The sequence below is a fragment of the Cuculus canorus genome, chromosome 3, assembly GCF_017976375.1.
Source record: "Cuculus canorus isolate bCucCan1 chromosome 3, bCucCan1.pri, whole genome shotgun sequence".
Classification (NCBI taxonomy): Eukaryota; Metazoa; Chordata; class Aves; order Cuculiformes; family Cuculidae; genus Cuculus; species Cuculus canorus.
This window is the reverse complement of record NC_071403.1, coordinates 47,792,303-47,816,952: the sequence shown is the minus strand read 5'-3', so window position 1 is coordinate 47,816,952 and position 24,650 is coordinate 47,792,303. Positions and strand designations below refer to the sequence as shown.

The 24,650-nt window shown below is 38.5% G+C and overlaps 1 protein-coding gene across 10 annotated transcripts in view; it reads left to right on the top strand.

Moving 5' to 3' along the window:
- The first annotated feature begins 321 nt into the window (after window positions 1-321).
- The window catches only part of TULP4 (TUB like protein 4), a 158,494-nt gene continuing 134,165 nt past the window's right edge, over window positions 322-24,650 (top strand). For 3 of the 10 annotated variants that reach the window (XM_054061102.1, XM_054061103.1, XM_054061093.1), the window contains exon 1: window positions 322-381. The gene's annotated coding sequence lies outside the window, so the exon portion shown is untranslated. Of the gene's footprint in view, window positions 382-559; window positions 656-2,296; window positions 2,404-20,078; window positions 20,142-20,907; window positions 21,748-24,188; window positions 24,446-24,650 lie in introns of those variants that run through there. The other 7 variants (XM_054061097.1, XM_054061095.1, XM_054061099.1 and 4 more) reach the window with 6 other exon arrangements.

The window sequence follows — 24,650 nt, the reverse complement described above, 5'->3', positions numbered from 1 at the left end:
TGTTATCCCGGAAGGTAGGAGGGAAAACTAGTCTCCGAGTGCTTCGTTACGGAATAACCTCGGGATCGCGTACAGCCTCGCATTTCTCTTTATGGGGGGAGGTTTGGAAGGCGGGGGGGAGGGGGGACGATCGGAGGGGACGGGGAAGCCGTGGGCGAGCTGTTATCCCACCGTCAGGGCCGGGCCGTGGCCTGGCAGCCCGTGGCTCGGCGGGGCGGTGGGACATGAGGGGAGGGAGGGAGGATTCGGGGCGCCCGCCGGGCTCGCGGCCGGGGCGCTGCGGGAAGCGAGGCGGCGTGGGCGGGGCCGGGGGGCGGTCACGTGGCGGGGGGTCACGTGGCGGGGGAGCCGGGCCCAGCCGCCGCCGTCGCTCCGGGAGCGGTGAGAGAGAAGAGGGTGGGGGGCGATGATAAAGGGAGAGGGGGTGAATGGGGGGGCGCGGGTGTCCGTGTGCCGCGGGAGGAGTGCACCGGCCGCCTCGGTCCCGCCGGCCCGGGAGATGCCCCCGGATCCCAGCCCTTCCTTTAGGGCTCCTGCGGCCCCGCGGTGGGCAATTGTGTCTGTGTGTGTGTGTGTGTCTCGCAGCCCCCGCGATGCCTCCTGGTTTCCCTTTTCCTTCTTTATTGCCGTCTGCGTCCCCCTCCCCGCGTTCGAGGTGAGAAGCCCTGCTCCGGGTCTCCCCCCGCGTTCTGTCGTGCGAAGCTCGGCTCCCTCGGGGATTCCTGGAAGTGAGGGAACTGCTTTAGCGATTCCCCACCCAAATCAAGGCCAACAGTGTCCTGGGCTGCATCCAAAGCGGCGTGGCCAGCAGGGCGAGAGAGGGAATTCTGCCCCTCTGTTCCTTTCTTATGAGACCTCATCTGGACTATTGTGTTCAGTTCTGGGATCCTCAACATAAGAAGGATATGGAGCTGTTGGAACGGGTCCAGAAGAGGGCTACAAAGATGATCAGAGGGCTGGAGCACCTGCCATGTGAGGACAGGCTGAGAGAGTTGGGGTTGTTCAGCCTGCAGAAGAAAAGGCTCTGAGGAGATCTTATAGCGACCTTCCAGTACCTGAAGGGGCTGCAGGGAAGCTGGAGAGGGACTGTTTACAAAGGCTTGTAGTGATAGGACTGGGGCAATGGGTATAAACTGGAGAGGGGCAGGTTTAGACTAGGCGTAAGGAGGAATTTCCTTACAATGAGGCTGGTGAGGCCCTGGCACAGGTTGCCCAGGGAAGCTGTGGCTGCCCCATCCCTGGAGGTGTTCAAGGCCAGGTTGGATGGGGCCTTGGGCAGCTTGATCTGGTGGGAGGTGTCCCTGCCCATGGCAGGGGAGTTGGAACTGGATGGCGTTTAAGGTCCTTTCCCACCCAAACCGTTCTCTGATTCTATGAAATTCAGCATAAGCAGTAAAACGTGCAGTGGAAGTGGCCAGGTGGAGCGAGGGCGGAGGTCCCCCTGGGTGGTCCCTGTGAGCGACATGGGGTAGGTGCTCACAGAGTACTGTAACAATGGGATGAGCTGTGGTGGTGCTTTGGGAAACCTGCCAAGCGTCCAGCAATGTGAGGTTAAGGAACTTCCTAAGGTGAAAGCTATGTTTTTGGTGTTTAAGAGCCCTTTTTTCTTCCTTGACTCATACATGTTTTCAAAAAGAGAACGAGGCGAAGGCCTGCTCATAGAAAAGCTTTTTCATTGCCTTTTTTCAAGAAATAAAATTGCAGTTATTATTGTCATAGTTAGTTTGATTTTCTCAGGATGAAATTTGCCTGTCTAACGGTTACTGATTCATGAGCAACATGTTGTGTTTTAAATAGCTAAGGGTATTTGCAGTGGATATTTTCTACACATACAGCAGACATAAATAATAAAATCGGTTCTTAATGTCCGTTTCTAAAAATAATTTGTGGAATTTAAGTCTTAAAAATGAAAATACCTGCTTAATAAAATGCAGTATAATAAGAACTTGCTCAAAATAGTATGTTTTACTGCAAAACAATGTTGACAGCTTTGAAGATGATTATAGAAATATGAGCCACTTGCATTTAACTATTTCTGTTAAGCTTAAAGAGTTAAGTTGTATAAAAAGGTTTATTAATGGAAGAGATATCTCATTGCATTAAGATTTCTGGTAAAATTATTTCAATAACATCACCATAGATTTTTCCGTAATAGCAAAATCATGGTGATCCCTAGGGATGCTAGCTATCAACTTGATCCTGCAATGCTAATTCAAGAAAGCACTTCATGCTGGGAGCTCCTAACCTGATTGCTCTTATAAGGAACATTTGCACGAGTGGGCCTCTTTTTTCACAGGCAATGCGAATGTCAAGCAAAGCGGAGTTATTTCAAAAAGCTGCATATCCCTCCACACTCGGATTGGAAGTTTATAAGAAGGTCATTATCAGTTTCTTGAGGGCTGGGTATGTGCGTATCTGTGTGTGTGTGTCTGTGTATATAGATATTTATAAGATTAAAAATAGCTTAGCAAACTGACAGCTGTAACTGTTATGAATGACTTTCACAGAAAGTTGGTTGGGGTTTTTTTTTTTTGGTACAACAGATCACTGCTTCTAACAACAGACTGGAATTTGTTCTCACCTAGTCAACAGATGTTTATTTTAAAACCTTAACGTATTTCACTATTCTATAAAAACCCTGCTGACTTTCAGCTACACTGAGCTCCTGATGGACAGTTTAAAGTATTCAGTATATTTTCTTCAGTAAGCTGGTGAATAGATTTAGATGGTTTTACTGTGAGCTTACACCAAGAAAACTGTTGTGGTGCAGCTTTCCTTAGCTCACTTAATCATTTTTATTAAAAAGAAAAGACTGGTTCAGGTGAACTTTCAAGTGAAATCAGGATTTTTTTATAACTGGCCTCTAGAAAAAATTGGTACTTGTTTTATGCCATTATTAAGGATACTTATAATACACAGCTTTTAACAGTACTTTTCATTAGTAGGTCTCAAAGCACCTTGCAAAAGAATTCAGTGTAATTATTCTCTTATCTAAGGGTAATTATTCTCATCTTATCTAGTGCTCATAAAGGGATCATTGTCTGCCTGTAATCGCTGTGAGAAACTCTATAAGAAGGCCTAACAATAGAATCAGAGTTTTTATTGAATTTTTTTACAATAAAAAAATCCCACAAACTCACCTTCCTGTTTTATACAGTTTTCTGTTATAACATATTTATTTTGTTTAATGATGCCTGAGGTAATTTCATACTATACCTTCCATACCAAGATTGCAAGCTAAGCCTGTGCTTTAAGTAGAACAGACTTCTCTGTGTCAGAAGAGACCCTGAGGAAGACTTAACTAAACCCATTGATGGGTTAGAGAATGATTCAAGGCAGTTTCTGTTAAGGTGATCAGAGTAGTAAAGGTGCATGTCTCTACTTCAGTTACCAGAGAGCTTGGCTGCTAAGAGAGTTTGTACAGATATCTCTGTCAGGAAAGGAAAAAGAAGGAGGGGTGTGTGAATGAGTTGCATGGCTGGCGTCATCGTGTCTTCTTGGGTTTCATTCATTTCCCTCTTGTGGAGCTGGTAGAAATTATACGGAATATCACATCTCATTTTTTTTATCTGGACCTACTAGTTGCAGTCACCTTCAGTGTCCCATTTTTGTAATGCATCTGGTAGCAGAACAAACTTAGGATGCTAGAGGTGTGATGTACACACCCTTAAATTGATGTTTTCTACCTACCTCTGTTAATTGGGATGTGCAGATGATTATCGCTAATTATATTGTTGGTGCATTTTAATAATTTTAGAACTTGAGGTCTTCTGCGGGGTATATATTTTCTAATATAAGGCATAAAGCCATATTTGTTTTTTTTCTTAATTCAAGACAGTACATTAGAGCATTGTTATTTAGAGATGAAACACAAGTTAGGAAATATATGAAGAATTTATAATGGAAGGATTATAATTTGGGAACTGTATGGTACACTATATACTAAATAGTGTGGGAACTGTATTCCCAGATGTGTAATGCTATCCACAAACATGAGTTTGTGTAATTTAGTTGGAAGTTGTAAACTCTTTATTAAAGCAGATGAAGGATTACCTACTGTAGTGAAATGTTTGCCAGCAGTCTTACAGATGTAGTTAGTGGTTTCAGTTGACTCTCTGTAAAAAACAATGCCTGCTTGTTGGCAGGCTAGTATCTAGACTCCAGTTAGATCTGAGGATTCAGATTATTTGGGAAAAAGGTCCAAGAGGAAATGGTCTGAGAGGTCCAGTTCCAAGAAATTGTTTTTCTGCCTGTTTTCATTGTTTTTGTGACTCTTGTTTTGATCCATGCTTTTGTATTTGATCCGTTATTCTGTGTTGTGTTATTTTTAACTAATGTCTTTGTTTACATCGTTTGAATACTTAAAACTTTAATATCTTTTACATGGTCTGTGATAGTAGTTTTCATTTTGTGCTTCTACCCATGAAAGGCCTTAATGTTACTTAGCTGCACATCATATCCTTGATAGCTGTAATATATCAAAGCTGGTCTGGAGAACCTCCCACTGGAAAGCTGGGCTGTTTATGTAGCATGGAGGTCCTGATTAATTTGTGATTGTTGTCTTTTGCATAGTTTCAGTGCTAGCAGACCCAGCTGGTAGCTGTACATTTCCTAGTGCCCTAGATTTGAATAGTCTTCAGCATCTTTGTCTAGTGAAAAGTACTCTTTGCAAAGCATGTGCTTGAAGATTAGCTGTCTCATTAGAATATAAACGTCTAGCACTTCTCGGTACTAATATCAATCCATCCTATCAGTTCTTCCTCTGCTTTGTACGTGCAATGGAATAGATTCCTCTCCTTTGAAGACACTCTTCTCATTAAATATTTGTTGAAGCAAATATCTTGCAGCTAAACTGATCTCTAAATAAAATTTCTTATGTCTCATTTCACTTCTCTGGATAATAATTGCAAAATAAAATTTGGCAGAAGGTCAAACCTATTCACGTAGCCATTGAAAGAAAATTACTACACTTTACCAATGGCACCTGGCACCATTTAAGCAAAAAAAAAATGTAGAAAGATGCCATAAATGTTGGACACAATATGAAGGAAAATAATCTTTCTGTACATATATTAAGAATACTATAGAAGAGCAGAGATTATGAAGATAAGTAGGAAATAAAGTTATTGTGAACAGCAAAAGTTGTCTGCCCGCTGTGATTGTGATGGATCACAGTCCACAGGAGGCTCTTTAGTTGGAGAAAAAACATAGCTGGCAAAATTTTTAAATTGTGAGACAGAGAGAGCTCTCTCACTTTTGTTCTGTTTTGTTGCAGTATCTAGTACAGTGGGAACCCTGGTCTCTTGGGCATCCAGACATTACTAGCAATGTTGTTGCTGCCTGTGCTTGATAAAGGACAGATCTCCCTAGTCTAATGGCACACTGAAGTGACTTCTAAGATATCCTTTCTGTTGTAAATAGCTAAAAAAATAAAGCACAACCCCAAAGATTTACCTAAATTCTGAGTAAAATGCACAAAAGGGAGCTTGATTAAAAAAACTCCTCTCTTACAGGTAATATTAACTAATGCTGAATAAAAATATAGAAAAATGTTACTCATTAAGCTACTTCAAGTGTTAAGTAAAACTTATAAGGGGGAGTGAATTCGGCTAAGGGAGAAGGAGGAAGAGTTATATATTTGTGGTGTCTTCCTCAGCTCTCATAAATGATGTAATTATTTTAAGAACTGTTACTATGTAAATACCTTGGCTGCCATACAAGTGCCCTACATAGTGTTTGGAAATGAGGGACTTGAACGGTGTAGGTGTTGAATCAACTTTAGATATTTTACCTTCTTTTCTCCTAGGCAGAGAAATACGAATCTAGAATGGTATATCAGCTCAGACCAAGGGTGTTTCTACATCAAAATCTGGTTTTCAACAGTGGATGATAGTAGGTGTCTAGGGAAGAGTATTGGAGGGCAAATGGTTGAATATCGGAAGGAAGCATCACTGGCTTCTAGTAGGATGGAGTTTAGGGGTCTCTAGGCAGATTATTTGGTATTTAATAATTTGTTTCTTAATAGTTATGGTAAACTTATGCAACCTCTTTTTGAACCCATGATAGCTTTAGCATCTGTAGTGTCCTATGACACAAAACTGAGAGAAGCATAGGTGTCCACTTATAGTTAGGTTGTTGCCAGCTTAATAGTTGCAGTCCTCCAGTCCTTTCATTTTGCATGATGTAAAACCCTGTTCTTTTTAATTTGTAAAATTTTGTATCAAACTTGCATGGATAAAGCTGAGGGCTTGGTGTGTACCTATGGAATGTCAGGCCTTGTGTGCAGACTGTTGTATTTACTGAAAAATAGACAAAAGAGCTCTTCATTAAATTTTCTCACTTTCAGTCCAGTTTGTTTATACTTTGTGTTTCTTATAAAAAGGAACTTGAGAACTGCTTATAGCCAGTTTTTCTCTTAATGGAGTATCTTTTTGTGAAAACTATGACATTCACACCTGTATAAGAATTGTATCTATAGAAACATTGTGAGCATAAAACGCAGGCTTTTGAAAAGTAATTGCCGAGTTTGTGGTTGTTAATAAGAATGAACAAAGTTTTGATTCGGATTTTGGTGTGAGATTACTATAGCTGAGTAGCAGAGGACAGGTTTTATGTATCCATATTTATGATGTGATCCTCCAGAAAACCCCGTAATAAACTCCTGAATAATTTGGAAACAGAACAGTATGTAAATGAAATGGCTTTTCCCTATGGCCAGTACTTGGAACTTTCACTTCATTTGTAAAGAAAGAGTGACATAAATCAGGTGGGGTTTGATTTGCCTTTCCAGGCTTGGATTGCTCTGGAGACTGCTGAGGATGCGTCCAGTTTGATATGGTCTCATCCCTGCCCTGGATTCCTCCTTCCTTCTCTTGATTGCTAGGGTTTGTTAGCAAATGTTTAAAGATGTTTGATGCCTAAGGCAAAAGATCCTTTATGGCAGAGAATGTGTGTGTATATATATACTTTTTTTTTTTTCGTCAGAACAGAAAATGGGGCTACAGCTCCCATTGTCTGATAGGTCTTTGTGAATTTAATTAGATAAAGCAATGAAAGTGGTTGAATTCTAGGAGATTTAAATAAATGCGTTTGAATCCTATAATGACGTAGGAAGCTGTGCAGTGGAAATCTGCTATCTTGCATGAATGATCAAGGGATAAAATTAAACCAGCTCATGTTACAGGTATGCAATTTAGAACCATTTGCAGTTTTTCCAAAGCAGAGATGAAGATATATAAAAAGGAGAGGAAAAAAAAAAACCCATAAGGGAGATGGGAAAGGGACATGGTTCTTTTAAAGATACCTATAGCAAGCCCTACTATGAATTGTAATAGATCACCATGAGCAAGAATTATTAGTCTGTTTCTCTCAACAACAAAAACTTCAGTGCAGCAACAGGGTTCTATTAAAAGGAAATACAAATCATGTGATGAAGTAGTCAAGTCCTCTTCCTTTAAGTTATGAACTTTCCCAAGGTGGATTCCTTCCAGACTTTGCCAGCCTGCTGAGGAGACGCTCTCTCTTCCTTTATACCAGTAGAATAACCCTGTGGAACATGCATTAAATCCAATATATGTTATTTCTCAGTGTTGCAAAGGGAATTTTTGAATCTGAAAATCTGTTCACTGGGCCTGTAATAAGATTGAGGAAAGTATAGGTTTTTTTATAGAGTATAATTTGAGCTCTGTAGTAGCGCTAGGAGTATGCCTGTATGATGTTAGTCACTCCCCTGTATTTCCAGAAGGTAATTACTTCTTTTTATTAATGGAGTAATTGGAAATTGCTCTTTTGTCCAAGGATTCAAATGAGAACACTGATTAGAGAATGGTGTTGTAGCTTGGGAGATGAGGAAGAAGATTATATGGAAAATTCTTATTTGAGTTTCATTTTCAGTACCGTGTTAGTGTGTTTTACAGTCATTATTATTAATACAGAGAGCAGATGTCCTGAATAGGGGTTGTTCTGGGCTAAAAGTGAGCAGTAATGCCGAAAGATTTCATAAAAGATAGTGTCCTATTTTCACAAGATACAAAAGTTAAGTCCTTTGTCACTGTCATAGGAAGGTTGTATTTTAAAGGTTGGATTGTTACATAATTCAGTCTTCTTCCCTATCTGGAGTTTGGTTTTAATACTTCTGGTGTGAGGAAGGTTTTAGTTGTTTGAAGAGAAAATGTTTGTCATTTAATTGTCTAGTGCTGTGGTGACAAAATGACCTCTTGTTGGTATTAAAATAGCATTGCTCATTGAAACTCCAGAAATACTAGAAAAGCTTTGTTCCCTTGGTTTGGATTTGAATGTGCCCATCCTTGTCTTCCAAGAATGAGAGCAAAAACCAAGAAATGACCAGGACTTGGTTTATATTTGACAAAGGGTGAAGACTCTCCTAAAAGAATCGAAGAACCTTTGCATGGGAAATGATAATGTAATTGTTATAGCGTCTCCAGGAGTAGATCCGGTTTTGGTTAAGGACGATGTAATTAGATATATGTCAGAAGGATTTGGGTCATTTTGCTTCACATTGTAACAAGTTTGACAGATATCATGGCTGATGACTGAGTGTACATTCTCATAGAATGGTTTAGGTTGAAAGGGACCATTAAGGTCATCTAGTCCAACCCCTCTGCTACAGGCAGGAACATCTTTGACTAGATTAGAAGCCCATCCAACCTGAACTTGATGTGCAATTTTCTGTTTGTTTTCACTTATGTCTACTTCTGCTTTGTTTTGTTGGTGTGTAGACTTAAGATCACATTGCTTCCTGAGCCTAATGTATGCTTAAGCTCTTGGAATAACTTTTCTCCCTTGGAGTATCTTAAGAGGTTTGGGTTGTAGTTTTCTGCACTGGCAGGACTAGTGTGGCATTGAATGAAAGATCTTTAAATTCCATCACTGCTTAGTTCTGTCTCTGTTTTGATTGCCCCAAATGACATTTTTGAATGCACTTCTCCATGTGTGGGATGATAGTAGGCCTGAGGAGATGCAGGTTGAATTGAGAAAGCACTGGAGAACATACTAAAGAGTACATGACTTCTTTGAGTTTGTCTTTGATTAGGCTGGGTTTTTGAGGGATGAGGGTGTTGTTTTTTGTGTGAGTTTTTTGTTTGGTTGGTTTGGTTCTTTTTGGTGGTTGGGACAATTTCTTCCAGTCTTTCTGGTTAAGAGTTGGGAGCCTGTTTCCTGGATGTTGATATTGTTACTGCCTTTGCCTTCATTGAAATTTACAGTTTTGCAATTCAGTGATATGAGATTGTGTTTTGTTATTGCTTCCTTGTTTCCTCTACATCTTTGTAGCAAATGTAGTCAGGGAAGAAAGCTTGGGGTTTTTTGTTTTGTTTTGAAGCACCTCATTATGTTAGCTGTTCTAAAAATCTGTCTGGAAAATTGCCCCAACTTAAAAATAGATAATAGTTGAACACAGGGATACTTGGCTGCACAACAAGATCTATTTTTATAAGAGTTCTGTCCTGTTTCCCTTATTTTTAATGATTAGAGTTTTTACCTTCTTTTGAGGAATCCTTATGAGTTTTGGCATGTTTTCCAGTCCTTCCTAATAGATAGATGGATGCATCCGCTGGATTAGATTTCAGAATCATTTGTGTAGGGGGAAGCTCTGCTTACCTGTCAGATAACCTCAGGTGTTCTAATAATTCCTAGTGTGTTTGAAGTTCTGCCTCTGCTTGTTTGTTGTTTACGCTGGCAAGGTGTTGTGATTAGGGAGGTGAAGTGGGTTGTAGGAGGTTACTGCCACGTAAATACAACACATTAAGAAGCAACTGTAATGCCATGTACATGACTGTTCCAATGAAATGTTGGTTTTGTTTTTTAAATGAACTTGTCTCAGATTGAGTTGTTACATTTGGTTTTTATTTTCGTTGTGCATTAGTTGATCATTACAGCAGGAGGCCGGGAGTCAGAACTGCTGTACTTCTATCTCAGTTCTGTCGTGAGCGTCTGCATTGCCTCAAGATGCTTAATTCTTTTACTCAGCAGTATAATAGGAACAATACTGTTTTCCTACTTTTCCTAGGACCACTGAGGTTAGTCACTTCTAGGACACTAGATAAAAGGTTCAAAGTTCAGTATCGTGTTAAAAGAAATCATTGTGCAGTTGGAAGTGAGTCAGTTGTTCATTGAACTGAATATTAATAGACTTGGTGAAGGTTAAACTAAAAAAGTTGCAGGAAGAGAAAGGACTGAAATAGGCTACAGGCTAAGCCATAAATACTGTTATGATTCCTTGTTTCCTTGTTCTCTTGATTCTTGAGCCTGAACTCTTGACCTATCACTTAATTGCCTGTAAACCCTAAGACACAACAATGATGCTAAAGCAATGATACTTTAATAAGATTGGCAAAAATGCATGCTTGGATGACGCACCTGTGTTAGAGCACTTACTTAGACTTATCCACTAAAGCACTGTTGCAGTTGAAAGACTCCTGCCTGTTTGTAGCAGATAGTGAATCACAGAAAGGATCCATAGTGTTGCTGATGTAGAATGTGGTGTGTTGGGAGTTGGCGACACAGACTTGTTATTGCTTATTCATTGGCAACGGTGTATTTGCCATGTTAAGGTTGATTCAGCAGCTTAGTGCATTTCTTTCTCTCCAATGTAATAGAAAATGAATGCTTCTGTAGACTATTCAGCATTATCCATAGAGATGCTTTTTGGCTGCAGATTTTTGAGTAAGGTTGTGGGAGTTTTCATTTTCACGGTTCTTTAGCAATGTGTTTGTTTACTGAAGCAGTACAAATAAAGCAAGGATGCTTTTTTTTTTGTTGAAGAATCTATTCCTACCTGTTTGTTTCTGGAGGATAGATTCCTAATTCCTATAGTAATTTTTTTAATACTTACAAAACTCTTATGCCGCAGATTTGTTTGAACAGTGTGGTATACAATATGCAAAATACAATTTATCCATGACACAGATGTGTGAAGACAAGAATTAAACGTTAAGATTATTTAGTGTAAACTTTGTCATTGGGTGCTTAGGTTAAACTAAAGCAGTGCTTTCTTCACATAAAGTGATGATGAGATTTTCTATTATCATTAGACTTAAATTCATGATACAGTTATGAAACTGGTTCTCTTATGTAGTCAGCTGTTACTAGGTCTGTTCTTTTCTTGCGTCTAGCTATAGGTAGAGACCTTGTGAAGAGAATAGTACTTCAAGGCAAAGAGAGGCAAAGATAAAATTCCTTAAGTCACCTTGAGCTGCCTGCCACTTCTCTTTGTAATGTGTCTTGTTTACCTGTCTCTTTCCTTTCCATTTTTTTAGAGACTTATTCTTTGCCTTTGGAGATTCACTTGCTTTCTTTAAGTATCTGAGTAAATTCAGGGATCTCTCAGGGATTTAAATTTTCCAAAAGACAATAACACTGTCATGTTTACTTTGTCCTTCTGCACATTTTAGTTTCTCTTTGAGGACAAGCTCCTGTAGCTGTCTGGTGGATGCTGGACTTAGTTCCTCAAAGTGGCACTGTTAAGGTCTTTGCTCTCCAGATTGATGTTTGTTAGATGACCTGTACAGTAGTACTCAAGCCTTCTCTTTCAAGCTTTTCTTGCAGGATATTTCAAAGCCATATGTTTTAAAGTATGAGTAAGGGATAACAGGGAGGGCAAAGTTGTGGGTGATGTTGGTTTCCATACCAAATAAAACTCTTAGAAGTGCACAGCATTAGGGTGTCTCATGTACTTTGTAGCACACTTGCTGTGAACTGACAGCCAGAGGCCTTTTGTTCAGTGCTTTGGAAAATTTTAGGCCCAGAACTCTGGTCAAAACACTATTCAGACAAAAACCACTTTCAGAAAAAAAAGTCACTGCTCTGAAAGCCATAACCTCTCATCTTCTGTTAGCATTTACAGACTCAGTATGGAGATGTCCCGTACGCTCTGTTTGAAGGATCAAAGACTTAAGAAATACGGTGCATCAAATTGTGAGTTATTTGCCCTAGCACCGTTCACGTGGAGTATCTTCTGCAGAATTTTGCTGGTATTTTACAGAGTGGGCAAAAGCTTGGATTTTTCCTGGAGTACATTTGTTTAGTCTGTGTTTGATATGGTTTTTCTTGTCCTCTAAATTCTGAAATCCTCACTGATGAGTCTAATTACAAACAAGATGTTTTCTCATGCTTGTGATAAGTCTAAATCTGCCTTGGGACAATTACCTCTTTCTTAATATGATGTCAGTGCAAAGCCTGAAAATGCCACCACATAGCAGCTTGTTTTCTCAGCTAGAAAAGAAATGGTTATTGTCAGTGGCTTATTAGATCCTTAGTATCATAGAAATTGATTTTGTGTAATATAGTCATAATGTTCTTCAGTCAAAATGTTCTGGCTCTTTGTGGTTATAACCAAAATTGGCAGGGTACCAGATGTGTTCATAGCTTGCACATATAAAAGCGTACTTTGCTGAGCTTAGGCCTTGAACAGTTGGAAAGGTTGCTTTCTGCTTTCCACTGCTATATTTTGGTGCATGTTTGTGTCATACAGAAACAAAAATGAAATGAAGGTATTGGTATTACACACAGATTTTGGGTTGAGACAGACACTGGATGTTGAAGAGGTATTTTTGTTTGCCCTGTCTTGTTCCCCCACCCATGATATATGATTACAATAATAGCCAAAAATGTGTCTGGAAAGCATCTAGCATGAGGGTAACACACTCTCTTCTCTTGGGAGTGTGCAATCTGTATTTGTTTTTTAGGGCAAACACCTATTGCACACTTCTATCAGTTGGGTCTTTATGGACGTGGTAAAGGAATCACTGCCATCTTAATTTTTTTCATTAGTATTTTATCTCTGTTTTGCTTAACCTCTAATAGAACATTTTCTTTTCTAATAACACTCTATCTCTCTGTGTGAACTTAATGTGTCTAATTTATTGCAACAGGATTGTCTTGCTTAGTGTATTTTATGAACAGGTCATTTCTTATGTCAAATGATTTAGCTTTTCATTGGCATGCTAACAAAAATGGCTTCAATAGCTTTGGGTTTGTTTTTTGTTTTCAGTTGGTTTTTGAGTGTAAAAGTATCTTACAGGTGCTGTTGCTAGACTGAGGGACACAGATTCTTCCCCTCCCCCCAAACCCTGTATCGCTAGTAAGCTAATTAAACGTCTCTTGTACTAGATGGCAGATGACACTGTGTGGTATGTACGTACAGGCTGTTGGCCTGTTTACTCAGCCCAGGAAATTGATACCATGTCTAAAGTCTGATTTAAGCCTTGAAGCCTTGCATATGTTGAGATTTGAGATATGGAGACTACCCTTTCCTGAAGTTTTAAAGAAATAAAACCATGTCTAAAGGGCTTTAGCAGACACAATGTGTTGAAGTCTGGCTATAACAGTTTGATATGTCTTTTCCTGCTGTACATGGTAGACAGTCCACTGATGAATGAATAGAAGAGAATGTGTGCATGTACCTCATGAAATTAACCTTAGTTAGGCTTTTTAGCTTGATCTTAACTATCAGCTTTTAGACTGAGATTTAGGGTAGTTTTGTATTGCAATGAAAGTGTAGATGTGTCTGTAATGGAGGTAGAGCCTTTCTGACAATACCATAGCTAAAAGTCTTTTTTTACTATGATAAGTTAAAGAGCATTTACAGGGCAGCTAAAAATGTGTATAAAAAGGTACTATTTTTAAGTGGAATTTTCTTTTTAAGTCTGTCATAGTAAATTTAGCCTTTAGCGTAAGTTGTCAAATTTAAATAAAATAGCTTTGTTAAGAAATAATATTGAGTATGTATTGCTTAAATATTTTTCTCTGAAGTTTTAAAGTACATCAGAGCACTGAAATAAGGGCAACTGATGGTTAAATAGTTGGATGCAGTTTGCTGAAGGGGCAGATCAGATTTTCTTCAGTAGGCATGAATGGGAAATTTGTGTTTCAGTATAGTTTGTATTTTCTTTTTTTTAAAGGAGAAATTGTAAAGGATTGTTTTCCTCTTCCAAAATGGGATAAGAATGAAGTGTCTTGTAGAGATCAACTAATTCTACTGATGTAGTATCCATAAAGTCAGCTCAGTTCACTAGCTAAAGATACGCTTGCTTTGATTTAAAACAGAATAAATACATTTAGTTTTCAATTAAAAACACGATTAATAGAGGCATTGAATCCAGAACATTGTGTCGTTTTATCTTACTAGTAATGTTCTCTAAATCTTGTAAAACTTGGATTTGTGTAAATGGAATTCCAGTTTCTTTTCAAATTGGCATGGTGCTATTGTGAGTTTGAAAGGTAATCCTAAAATGTAATGCTTTAGTATATTTAAACTTTTGGGTTTTTGCTTTCCCTGCTGACATTAGCAACACTGGGTTTGACTGTTGGCAGTGGTAACTTGGTGTTCTAGTCTGGGTCTTAAAAGGCTTTAGAGTAGCATGTGTATTTGCAGTGTTACTTATGCATTTACCATTGTCAGTGGTGTATATATGGCAGTTCGGAGAACCATCTACCATTCTTTAACATCAAATATGAAAACTGTCAATCTGAATAAATGTGTGCTTAAAATATGTGTTTATTTAAATGTGTAAGTATTATAGCATTACAGTTAGCAAAGAATTATCAAAGGTGAGGTATAAACTATGTTTATGTTCAAATTGACATCAGTTTAAGGTTACCAGGCCTTCCTTCAGGAAAGGAGAAGAAATGCAAAATCAACCAATTGTATATTTAAATCAAGTTTCCCTGCTTTGATAGTTGAAATAGTAACTATTCTGGTTACTGTAAATTTGGAATTTATCTGACCTGAGTAGCTATCCTTCTGCAGTGAACTGCAGAAGTGTTTTGACACAAGATGCTTTTCACCAGATGTTCATGGGTATTTTAAAGTATGAGAACAGAGAGCGGAATGTTATTTGTGGCTCTTCCAGTGCATCCAAAACATGTAAGTTTTGAAGCAAGATGGAACCATACTCCGTGGGTTGATAGGATCATAGCACAGACTGGAAGCCAGTAACAGTAATTTTTTTTCTCCTTATTTCAGTGCTCTTTCCCTTCAGCAATAAGGAGGGTGTGCCGGCTATGCTGTGTGGGGAAGCTCTATCATGCAGCTGAGCTGATCTAACATCTTCCTACTTCTGAAAGGTCAGCCTGCACCTAAGTCTTGTGGGTCCTGCCTGCTCCTTTGTTTCAGCTCCAACACCTTCAGTGAGTTGATTGGCCTCCCTAAGGCCACAGGATACTTCTCACTCATCTTATGTTTAAGGAAACTGAGTCTGCAGGAGGTGTCAGAGTGACACCCAGCGGTGAACAGAGGGACAAAGGGCAACCTGATCTAAGAGGGCAAAGTGGAGTAGGTAACAGGGGTGATGGAGGCTAAGAAGTCTTTCTATAGCATAGGCTGCTTGGAATATTTTGCTGGTCTTGCAGGCCTGTACCTTTAGCTTCCTCATCTCTTGCAACAGGAATCACTTGCCTATCTCTCAGAGTTGCTGATTACCACTGATTACCATTGGATTACCACTGATAATGGTACTTCTGCCAGTCGCATATCATTTCTTCTGTTAAAGAATGATGAAGCTCTCTTACTGTTAATAATATGGTGGGAAGAGCAGGGCTAGCTGTTTGAATCATTGAAGGTTGCTATGAGAAACCCAGTAGCGTTTCCAGAGGGCATACCAATGTAATTATAGAAGATTCTTTTGGAAATTGATAAGACATCAGTTATTTGTAGCTCTGCTTCAGAGCAAGTAAATCAGTAACAACTGTTAAACAGAGTGGGTTGCCTGCCTGTATGCTGATTTTTTTTTTTGCAACTGCATGTAACCTTCCAGAAGATGGGCTTGGGTTTGCTTTTAGTCTGTTAGAGCTCTGGCTGATCTGGGTGCAGTTCCGAGAACCAACAGTAAAGGGCATTTGCTATCAACCCATAGCAGTTGCTTTGTACTTGGCTTTTGGCCTTTAAAAGGGGAGCAACGGATCCAAGTATCACAGAACACTTTGCGTGGTGGAATTCTATGAAGCTAAGTGCCTTCCTGTGCTCTGCTTAAAAATTTGATAAAATAATGGAGTATTGAGAGGGAATAAACCTGTGACACCTGTAAGGCTCTATATAAGAAACACTGTTTTATTGTAGAATATCCCAGTGTATGTGCTTCCCATCCCAATGGGAGTCTGACTGCCTAGCATAAGATACTGTCTCTAATCAGATCCTTGCAGCTCTGCATTGCTCTAGTATTTCTGTGTAAAATCTAGCAGTGTCTTGCTGTTTTTACTGCTCATATTGCTCTCTGTGAGATGGATTTCTTCATCTGAAATGAAAATTTCTAAACATACAAGTGCGAACCAAAGCTTGTGCGTTACACTTTTAAAAGCCATGTTACTGGTTTCAGTCAGCTGAAATATCAATTTAACATATATTCTGGATGTGAGCTTTAGCCTCTCAAGCTTTAATCAACAAAGTGATAGTATGAGCTCTCCAGTTTTTTTTGCTTATATCAGTTGCATGACTTCAGAAAGTGCTTTGCTTCAGATGCTGGTTCTAGTTAAGCAGTTTAAAGAAATCTAATAGATTGGATATTGTATTATCATTTTATTGATATTTTTCTCTTAAAGGGCAAAAAACCCAATACATGAATCTTGTTAATATTGTCTCCTACCTACTTGATATCCAGTATAAATAACAAAAGAATTTAATATAGGCAAGATAATTAAATGGACCAGATAGGCGTTGCAGACATTTCATTTAACGGGGAACAGTGTATGCCATTTCCTTATTCTCTCTAATGGCTTTGCAGTTGTATGAATGCACTCAAATGCTCATCCTGGGAACACTATGAGTTGGCTACTTGTCCTTCTCCCAGATAATCCTAGCAGCCTCTCCATACTCTGCTTTGACCAGTGGCACAGCCTCTTGTATGAGAGAAGTACATTACAATATAAACACAAGGAGAAATAGCAGTGGCAGTAATACTGCTGTTGCTGTGATGGTCTGTGTTTATAAGCAAGACAGAGTATTTATGTGTAATGTCTTGCTTTATATCTTTTTTGAAAGAATAGGCTGATTTCAGGCAATCAATCTTTGGATTATATATGAAGTATAACATATGCTTCTTTTTTTGCTTTATGTCTTACATAATTTTAATCAACTGACCCAGTATAGAGTGGATATGTTGACAATCCAGTGAAGTCAGCATCAGTATCAGGTATTATTTGAGGTTTTAGAATCACTGAGTGATTAGACTTTCCCTTACTAGATTTAGGCTTTACGTACTTTTAGTAGTTAGGAACAGAATTTTTGTCTTCTGGCATTTTAATTTGTTTGTTCATCAGCTGTCTTTGTTTCATGCTGTCATTTGGTACAACAGTAAGTGAAAAGTAATGTACGATATTAGTTATTGGGACAGAATTTTCCTAAAATGGCATTCTTGATTTACTTCATTTCAGAAGCCTTGTATCAGCTTTATTCAATACTGTATATTATACCTTTTTGTCCAAGTCGTGTTTTGTGTGTATCCATCCACTACAGATCAGATATAATGGCTGTTTCAAGCAGGTGCTGAGGTGTTGATTTCATGGCAGTCTAGCCAGTACAGATAACAAGAAAGCATATAATTCTCTCTTAATAATCTCCTGTTATTCTGTGGTCTGTGCATAATACACAGATGCTGGAGAATGTACTGAGGTGTCATGACAGCATTAGATACTGAAGTAGTAAACTGTCTTATGTTCCATGAAAGAAACTGGAATGTACTGATCGTCTTAAGGTATAGAATTGAAATCCTGAAAAAGATATTTTCATGTAATTTGTTTTAATAGACTTTGTAAGCTCAAGGAGACCACTGACATTGCAAGATTATGATGTTACCTTGCCAAGCTGCTTACCAGAAAAAGCAGCAGAATTTCCCTTGAGCAGTTTGCAAGCAGACTTTTTCAGTACAGAAAAGGAACCTCCAGTACTGATCTTGAGTTTTATAGATTGAATGACCAAGGTGGATTTTATGTTACCAGTTTAGTGTTTGGGTATTTTTTTTTTATTGTTCTGCTTTTTCACCCCTTCACATACACATACAGAAATAGCACTTAATATAGTAAATATTAGGCTTTGATACAATGCAAGCTTGTCTAAATATATAGTAATTGTATATAAAAAAGGCAACTATATGTAAGACGGCTTTAAAATTTTAGGTCAAAATTATGTTATTTATGAAATTACATCAGATTGCTTTAGTCTTTTTGTTATTTTTTGCTAGAAACTGCAAGCATGACGGAATCCTAAGGAATTTGCACTCGTGTTCCAAAAAAATTAAAATAGGCAACCTTTGCATGAGCCAAAGCACAAGTATGACCTGTATTTGTCAGATTTAGCAGAAGCAGCCTGCTAAGTAGCGTATCATCTACTGAATGCAATCATGTTACTTCCAAAATCCAAGTTTTCAAAATGAAGCTGGCATTTTTCACTTGAGTCAGTCTTTTCTCTGGCTATTTTGAAACGTTTGCTATCTTCATCTGAAGATCCTTGTGCTCTTCAGGAAAGGCAGCAAGATGAAACTTGTCAATGGGAAAGAAGAAAATCCAAACAAAGAATGCCAGTTGTTTCTTCTTTTCCTGTTTGGTTATGGTTAGCTTTCGCTTTGTGTGTATGTGAATGCATTAGCTCTGTGTGAGTATTTATATGAAAGATAGAGATTTAGCTGTGATAATAAATCTTCCCATTTGATTTCCATGCTTTGTAGATTCTGAAACTGAGCTTTACGAAAAGAAAATCTTGTAAGCATAGATTAAGTAAAGATGCTGAAAGGCATTGAGAGTTTTATGTTGAGGAAGAGAAATAATCAAGTCCAAATTTGACAGTTACTGCATTTATATAACTTCCTGGGGAAAAAAAAAGAAATAAAATTAATTACAAGACTAGGTGCAAAGTAGTGAGAATATTATTTTGACTTTAAAAAGCCTACAAATTTGCAAGATTTTTTTACTTTCTTGGTGAAACTTGAAGGTTTGTTCAACAGAAAAGCATTTTCCATAACTTTGTAGAGTTGTGACTTTGTAATTACTTTGCGTAGTTAGAAGCAAGCACTGCCTGGTAGTTGCACAGAGTTAAATGAATTATGCAATGTCTGGCTGTCTTGGGATTGTTACCGTGTTGAGAAATAGATATGTCAATGCAATGTAATATAAATTATATTAGAAATGATACCTTTCATAGGTTTGTTCTTTGCAGATTGACAAAGGTGAATTGGAAGAACTGCCACCTCAACTATATTTTTAGTTAGTTATAGAAAGGAATTGTTTACAAACAAAATTTGAATAGTATTCTTTTCTTACATTGACAGTCTTAAAGTGAAATGGTCAGAGTACTTATGGAAAATAACTCATGTTGCTCCTTGAATATATACCTTACAGAGTTTCTGAAAAGCTTTTTCTGTTAATTCATTTTCAGCTATGATCATTTTATCACATTTGTGGAGTTTTTTGTCATATTTAAGAAAGTAGAAGATGCTGTCCTTCCGCTGAATACTTCTGTAATCAACGATTTTTATGTATTACGGGCTTCTTAAAAGAAAGGTTGTAGCATTGCACTGTTATGCAAGAATGATAGAGCTGTTTGCGACTACAGCGTAGTGCTTTTTCTTATCCCTACTTTAAAATTTTATTGTTATGTACCTAAATCTTTCATATGTCTAGCAGGAGCATCTAGCCAGGATGAATAGAGAATCATAATTTTAAAGACCTCTACAAAGTAAAAAATAATTAGACACGAGACTGCTGTGCTAATCCTAGATACAGATCTGCCTTCCTTGCTTCATCTTACCCACCAGAGCGTAGAGGATGCCTGCTTCTGGCTGGCTTCCTTCCCTCTGTCTGTACAGGCAGCCAGTCAATACTTGGCATGTTAATGCAGACAGAGCAGTTCAAGAACATCACTCACTTATCTGGGCACATATGTATGCAGCTAATCTCATGCCCTCAGAGTCTTGCTAGTGAAACAACCTGCTTCTGTACCGAAGTCTTTGCATTGACGGAAGCATTAATGTAGATCTCCCAACTCTTCAAATGCCTCTTCAGCATCTGTTGCTCTGATGCAGCCACTCTTTGAGTCTGTCTGTCTTCATGATGTTATATTCTTTTAAGCCAGAGACCTCTGCACAACTTCAAGAACCTTGAGAAGAAAACATGGAACTTGAAGCAAAAAGAGACAGGTATGGGGAGGAAATGAAACTGTTCCTTAGCTTTGCATCTCTTATGTGAGGGCAGGAGTCATGAGATGAGTGCAAGTCCTCCAACACAAACCAAAATCTTCATTTACTGCACATTTGAGAGACAGTCGGGACTAGTGTTAGGTTATTGATCCCAAAGTCAAGGCCAAGAAACTTGAGTTATTTGAAAACTGCAGCTCTTGTCTTTTTGTATTAAATAAATAAGTATCCAACTCATTGCAGTTCTCCAGTGTGAGAAGTGCCTTGCTTCACAGCTTTAGCTGAGCAGCCTGTGGTGAGCAAATGGCTGCGCAGTGGGAAGCTTGTGCCTACAACCCACTTCACACCTGTGATGCAACTTGATGGTGTCACCAGGAGCTTTCTCCCTGCAGGCTGATGCAGCGTTCTTCCCTGCTGCAACATGTCTCACCCAAACTACTTCCTAGAGGTTATCAGATTTCTAACTGAAATATGTCTTGCTGTCCAACTGAAATAATTCTTGTTTGTGAGGCTCTTCTGAATTCTGAAAACTAGTGGCTTCTGTTATTTTCTCCCTTCATCTCCCCCTCCCTTCTTATTTTATTGTTTTTTGTTTCTAGTGTTGCAGTGCATGTATCACATACAAAGGTGTATTGGGATTTTGGGGGAGTGTATCAGAACTTCAATGTATGTTCATAAGAATGTCTTCAAAGAGCCTGTCGACAGATATTGGAGATAATTAGGAACTAGCTGGAACTGCTACAGGCTCAAGGGATGTTTGCAGGCTGCAGAATGTTCCTACGGGAAAGAAATTGCTCTGTAATTACAGGCAAGGTTAGTGTACTCAGTTCAATGGAAAAGAGATGGTAAGAGCTGGAGCTTCTTCCCTTGAAGGTCTTTGAATGTCATTAAGAAGACACAGTTACAACTTCTGAGTAAATGTCCCTTGAAGTATGCCTTGCATAAGTGTTTTCTGTGCTAGGAGGATTGTAGCCCTTTTTTGAGAGAGAAGATTCACACTTGTGAGGAAGGGAATTTTTTGGTCAAACATCACATTTGTTTTAATCCCTAAAGATTTTGTATATGCGTTTCAGTACTGTAAATCTTCAGTTGTTTAAAAGCTCATACATGTTATCTGTACCTTTTTCTTTTCTGAAGCAGATCTTTCAATATCTGGCTGAAGAATTCCACCCCACTTCAATTTATTTGAATATTAGTTACATTCTCATGGCTGATGGGTGAAGTCTTAGCTACCCGATGTTGTTGCCATCGTAAATTCATCCTGAAGAAAGAAACTTTGCTTCCCTCCCATCTGAGGGCAAACCCTTTAGTTCAGAAATACTCTGTGCCCAAAATTTGTCATGAAAAGCTTTCAAGTGGCAGTACTAGTTGCAAGTACTGCTCTTTTTGTTTCTGACTTGTGCTGTACAGCTCCAGCTCCACCTCCTCCATTTTGCCAGTGCAGCTGAATCTGGGACCACACTAGGACTGTGTCAGGGATTGTGTCAACTTAAACAGAAAAAGAGAAAGATTGTGAGCATGATTGAAGTTGATGGAAATCTAGGCTGCTGTGATGACGTACCTCCCACCCCCTTTCTTACATTGGTGATAGTGCTGCTGCAAGTGCATGGTGAGTTCACTAAGGGAAGCTCCCTTAAAGTGGTTTGTTGGTTTTGAAGGGTAAGGTTTTGGCAAGATCAGCTTCCAGAACTGCACAATTGTGAGAGCGCTGGTGCTTGTGTTAGGAGAAGCTGAGGGAGTGTGACTTGCCACAAGGGAAGCTGAGAGTGCGACTGAATCTAGCAAACCACATTTATATCATGAAGCTTTTGTAAATCTTCAATTCTGTAATTTTGAATTGGATTGTATCTCTGATGTAGTTCTGAGTGTAGCCACATGAACAGTCATCCTGGCTTAAGTGAGTGGCATGGTGTGCCGTGCCGGGGGTTGAGAAAGAAGTGATCGGAAATGTGGGAGCAGCTAGTTGGTAGAGAAAGTGTTGCAATACCAAACCAAACAAAACCCCATACCTAAGTTAGGTATTGTCTGTCTTGTGTGATTTGGTAGGGTCTACTTAGCTCAAATACCCTTTGTTTTGGGGCTGAGTCTGTTCTGCAGTGCTTTCAGATTTTCTCACTTCTTTTTCCTGTGAACAGCATAAACGTGAGCATTTTACCTCACTTCCTCCATAGGCAGGTGCTTTAACAATTTGGTGTATTTAATCTCTTTAGGCCTCCAACTTTTAGAGAACATGTATCAGTTTGGCAAGTCACAGTTAATAAGTAGCTTCTCACAGTTTGCTTAAGGACTCTTGGTGATTTTCTTGAAAATATTTTTCCTGGAGGCATTTTAGGATTTGTTTCTTGTTTGTCTTCCTTACTGTATTTTTAAATTTAACTTTAATCTGATAGTGTAGCATCAAGCATTGAAAGTGGAGTATATATAATATGTATAGAAATAATACAAATATTTGCCTTATTTTTCATCTAAGAGAGCTATACATGAAAAAATATTTTGTACTTGATAAAATGCACGTGACGTACATATATTGCCTTCTCCCCTGTTACAAGGACCCAGGAGGGTCAATGAGCACATCAGAAATGCCGATCAGCTGCTACTTTTTTTATTTTCACTTCTCTAAGAGTGTAATTTGGTAGAGGAGATGATTGTAAGTTTGTTGGAGTATTGCATTGAAATAAATTTTGGCAGTATTCGCAATGGATGTCTGCTAAACAGCCACTAATACAAACTCCACTTCTCTTAGTATGCCAAAACCACATTTTCTGTCAGTTTTATTAGCTTAACAATATATAGGTGCATATAATGAACATTACAGTGTATGTATTAATGGGCTGGGAGTTATTATCATAGTGTTCAGTGTTACGCCTTTGTATCTGCAGCTATGCTGAGGTTACAGATCTTTTTACATGTCTGATGAGTTCCACTGACTGTCTTACCTCAGCCATGCAGCTGTCCTGTGCTGCGCAGAGGAAGAGCCTCTAGAATTTGTCCAAGGACAGACATTGTGGAGAGAAAAACATTTAAAAGCAAACAGAACAACAAAAATCAAGCATCTAACTTTTTTCCCCTTCATTTTTCTAGAGATGAAGAACATTTTTACAACTACTAATTAACTTATTGATATTTGTTTAGAATCATGCTTTCCAAATTAATTTCATATTGTAGTGTAATATGAAAGAAAAGTGTTAACCTCAGTGACTTTTACCTCAGTGGAAAGTGAATAAAGTGAATATAATTAGTAGAGATGCAAGCAAAGGAAAAACAGTACTTATTCAGGTCAAAATTGTTTTCTCCCTATGGAATTGGCCCTTTTTTAATGGGGAAAAAACTGTTTTCCCTCCAAAGTTATCTTTTCTGGGAGTTATCTTTAGTCTTCTGGGAATTGAGTAGTTAATTTGTTAAATAATTTTCTTTCATTTTGGATGGGATTATTTAATAATTTGTTACTTTATAAGCTGGATGAAATAAACAACAAAATGTATCATCTTGCTAGTTTTGGCTCTACAGGATTTAGTCTATAATATAATCACTGTATTACAGAATGTGCCCATTTTGTAGTGTAGCATTCAGCAGTAACCTTAAAGGTTACTCCCACAGACACCATTTGATAGCTGGTGGCATCATCAGCCATTGGCTTGTGCAGTACCAGTTGTGTTTTGATCCTTCAGAACAAAATGTTCATGATCTCACTTTCTTTTAATGTATCTTACTAGTTTCATGAATACCAGTGTGTATTTTTTCCTTCTTAGACTGTAAAGGGAGGGAAAGCTGCAGGTCCCTTTGACCTCATGCAAGTTTGACAGGAAGGAAATCTGGCTAGGCTGAAAAATCCTGAAATTTGGTAGCCTGACTTTACAAAGACTCTGTAGCTTGGTGTTTCTTTTCAAAAGATGTTTTGGCAGACAGAATCTTCAAAATGTGAGCTGCGAGTCCTTTTTTTTTTGGTTTTTTTTTTTGGGTTTTTGTTTTGTTTTGTTTTGTTTTTTAAATAGTCTAGAAATAGTGTGTACTCACCTGAATTTTCCTTCTCTTCTTTCCTTCCCCTCTCAGTCTCCTTTTATCCTCACCTTCAGATACTCTGCTCTGGGGCCTTGAAGAATGGGGTTTTGAATAAACATAAAATGCCGGAGAGTTTGCTGCAGTATCGGTACACTTGACTGTGCATGACTTCTTTCTGTCAACAAAAGAGATACCTCAATGAAAGATGCATGAGAAGAAGCAAATATTTTTCTGGTTGTCCAACTGTGGCTTAACATTTACACTTTATATGAGTTAATGGAAACAGTTAGGAGATTAAAAATGATGAGGTAAATATTGACAATACAGATGAGACCCACTGTTAATAAGCTCATTTTTTAAAATTGATACCTAAATTTATTTCTATAATATGGGAACAACTTGTTATTGGTTTTGCATTTGAGAAGAGCTATGCTTTCAAAAAGCAGAATCAAATAGAATACTTGTGGATCCTTTCCTATGCCACACCTTTAATATGTCTTATTAGGTGTCTAT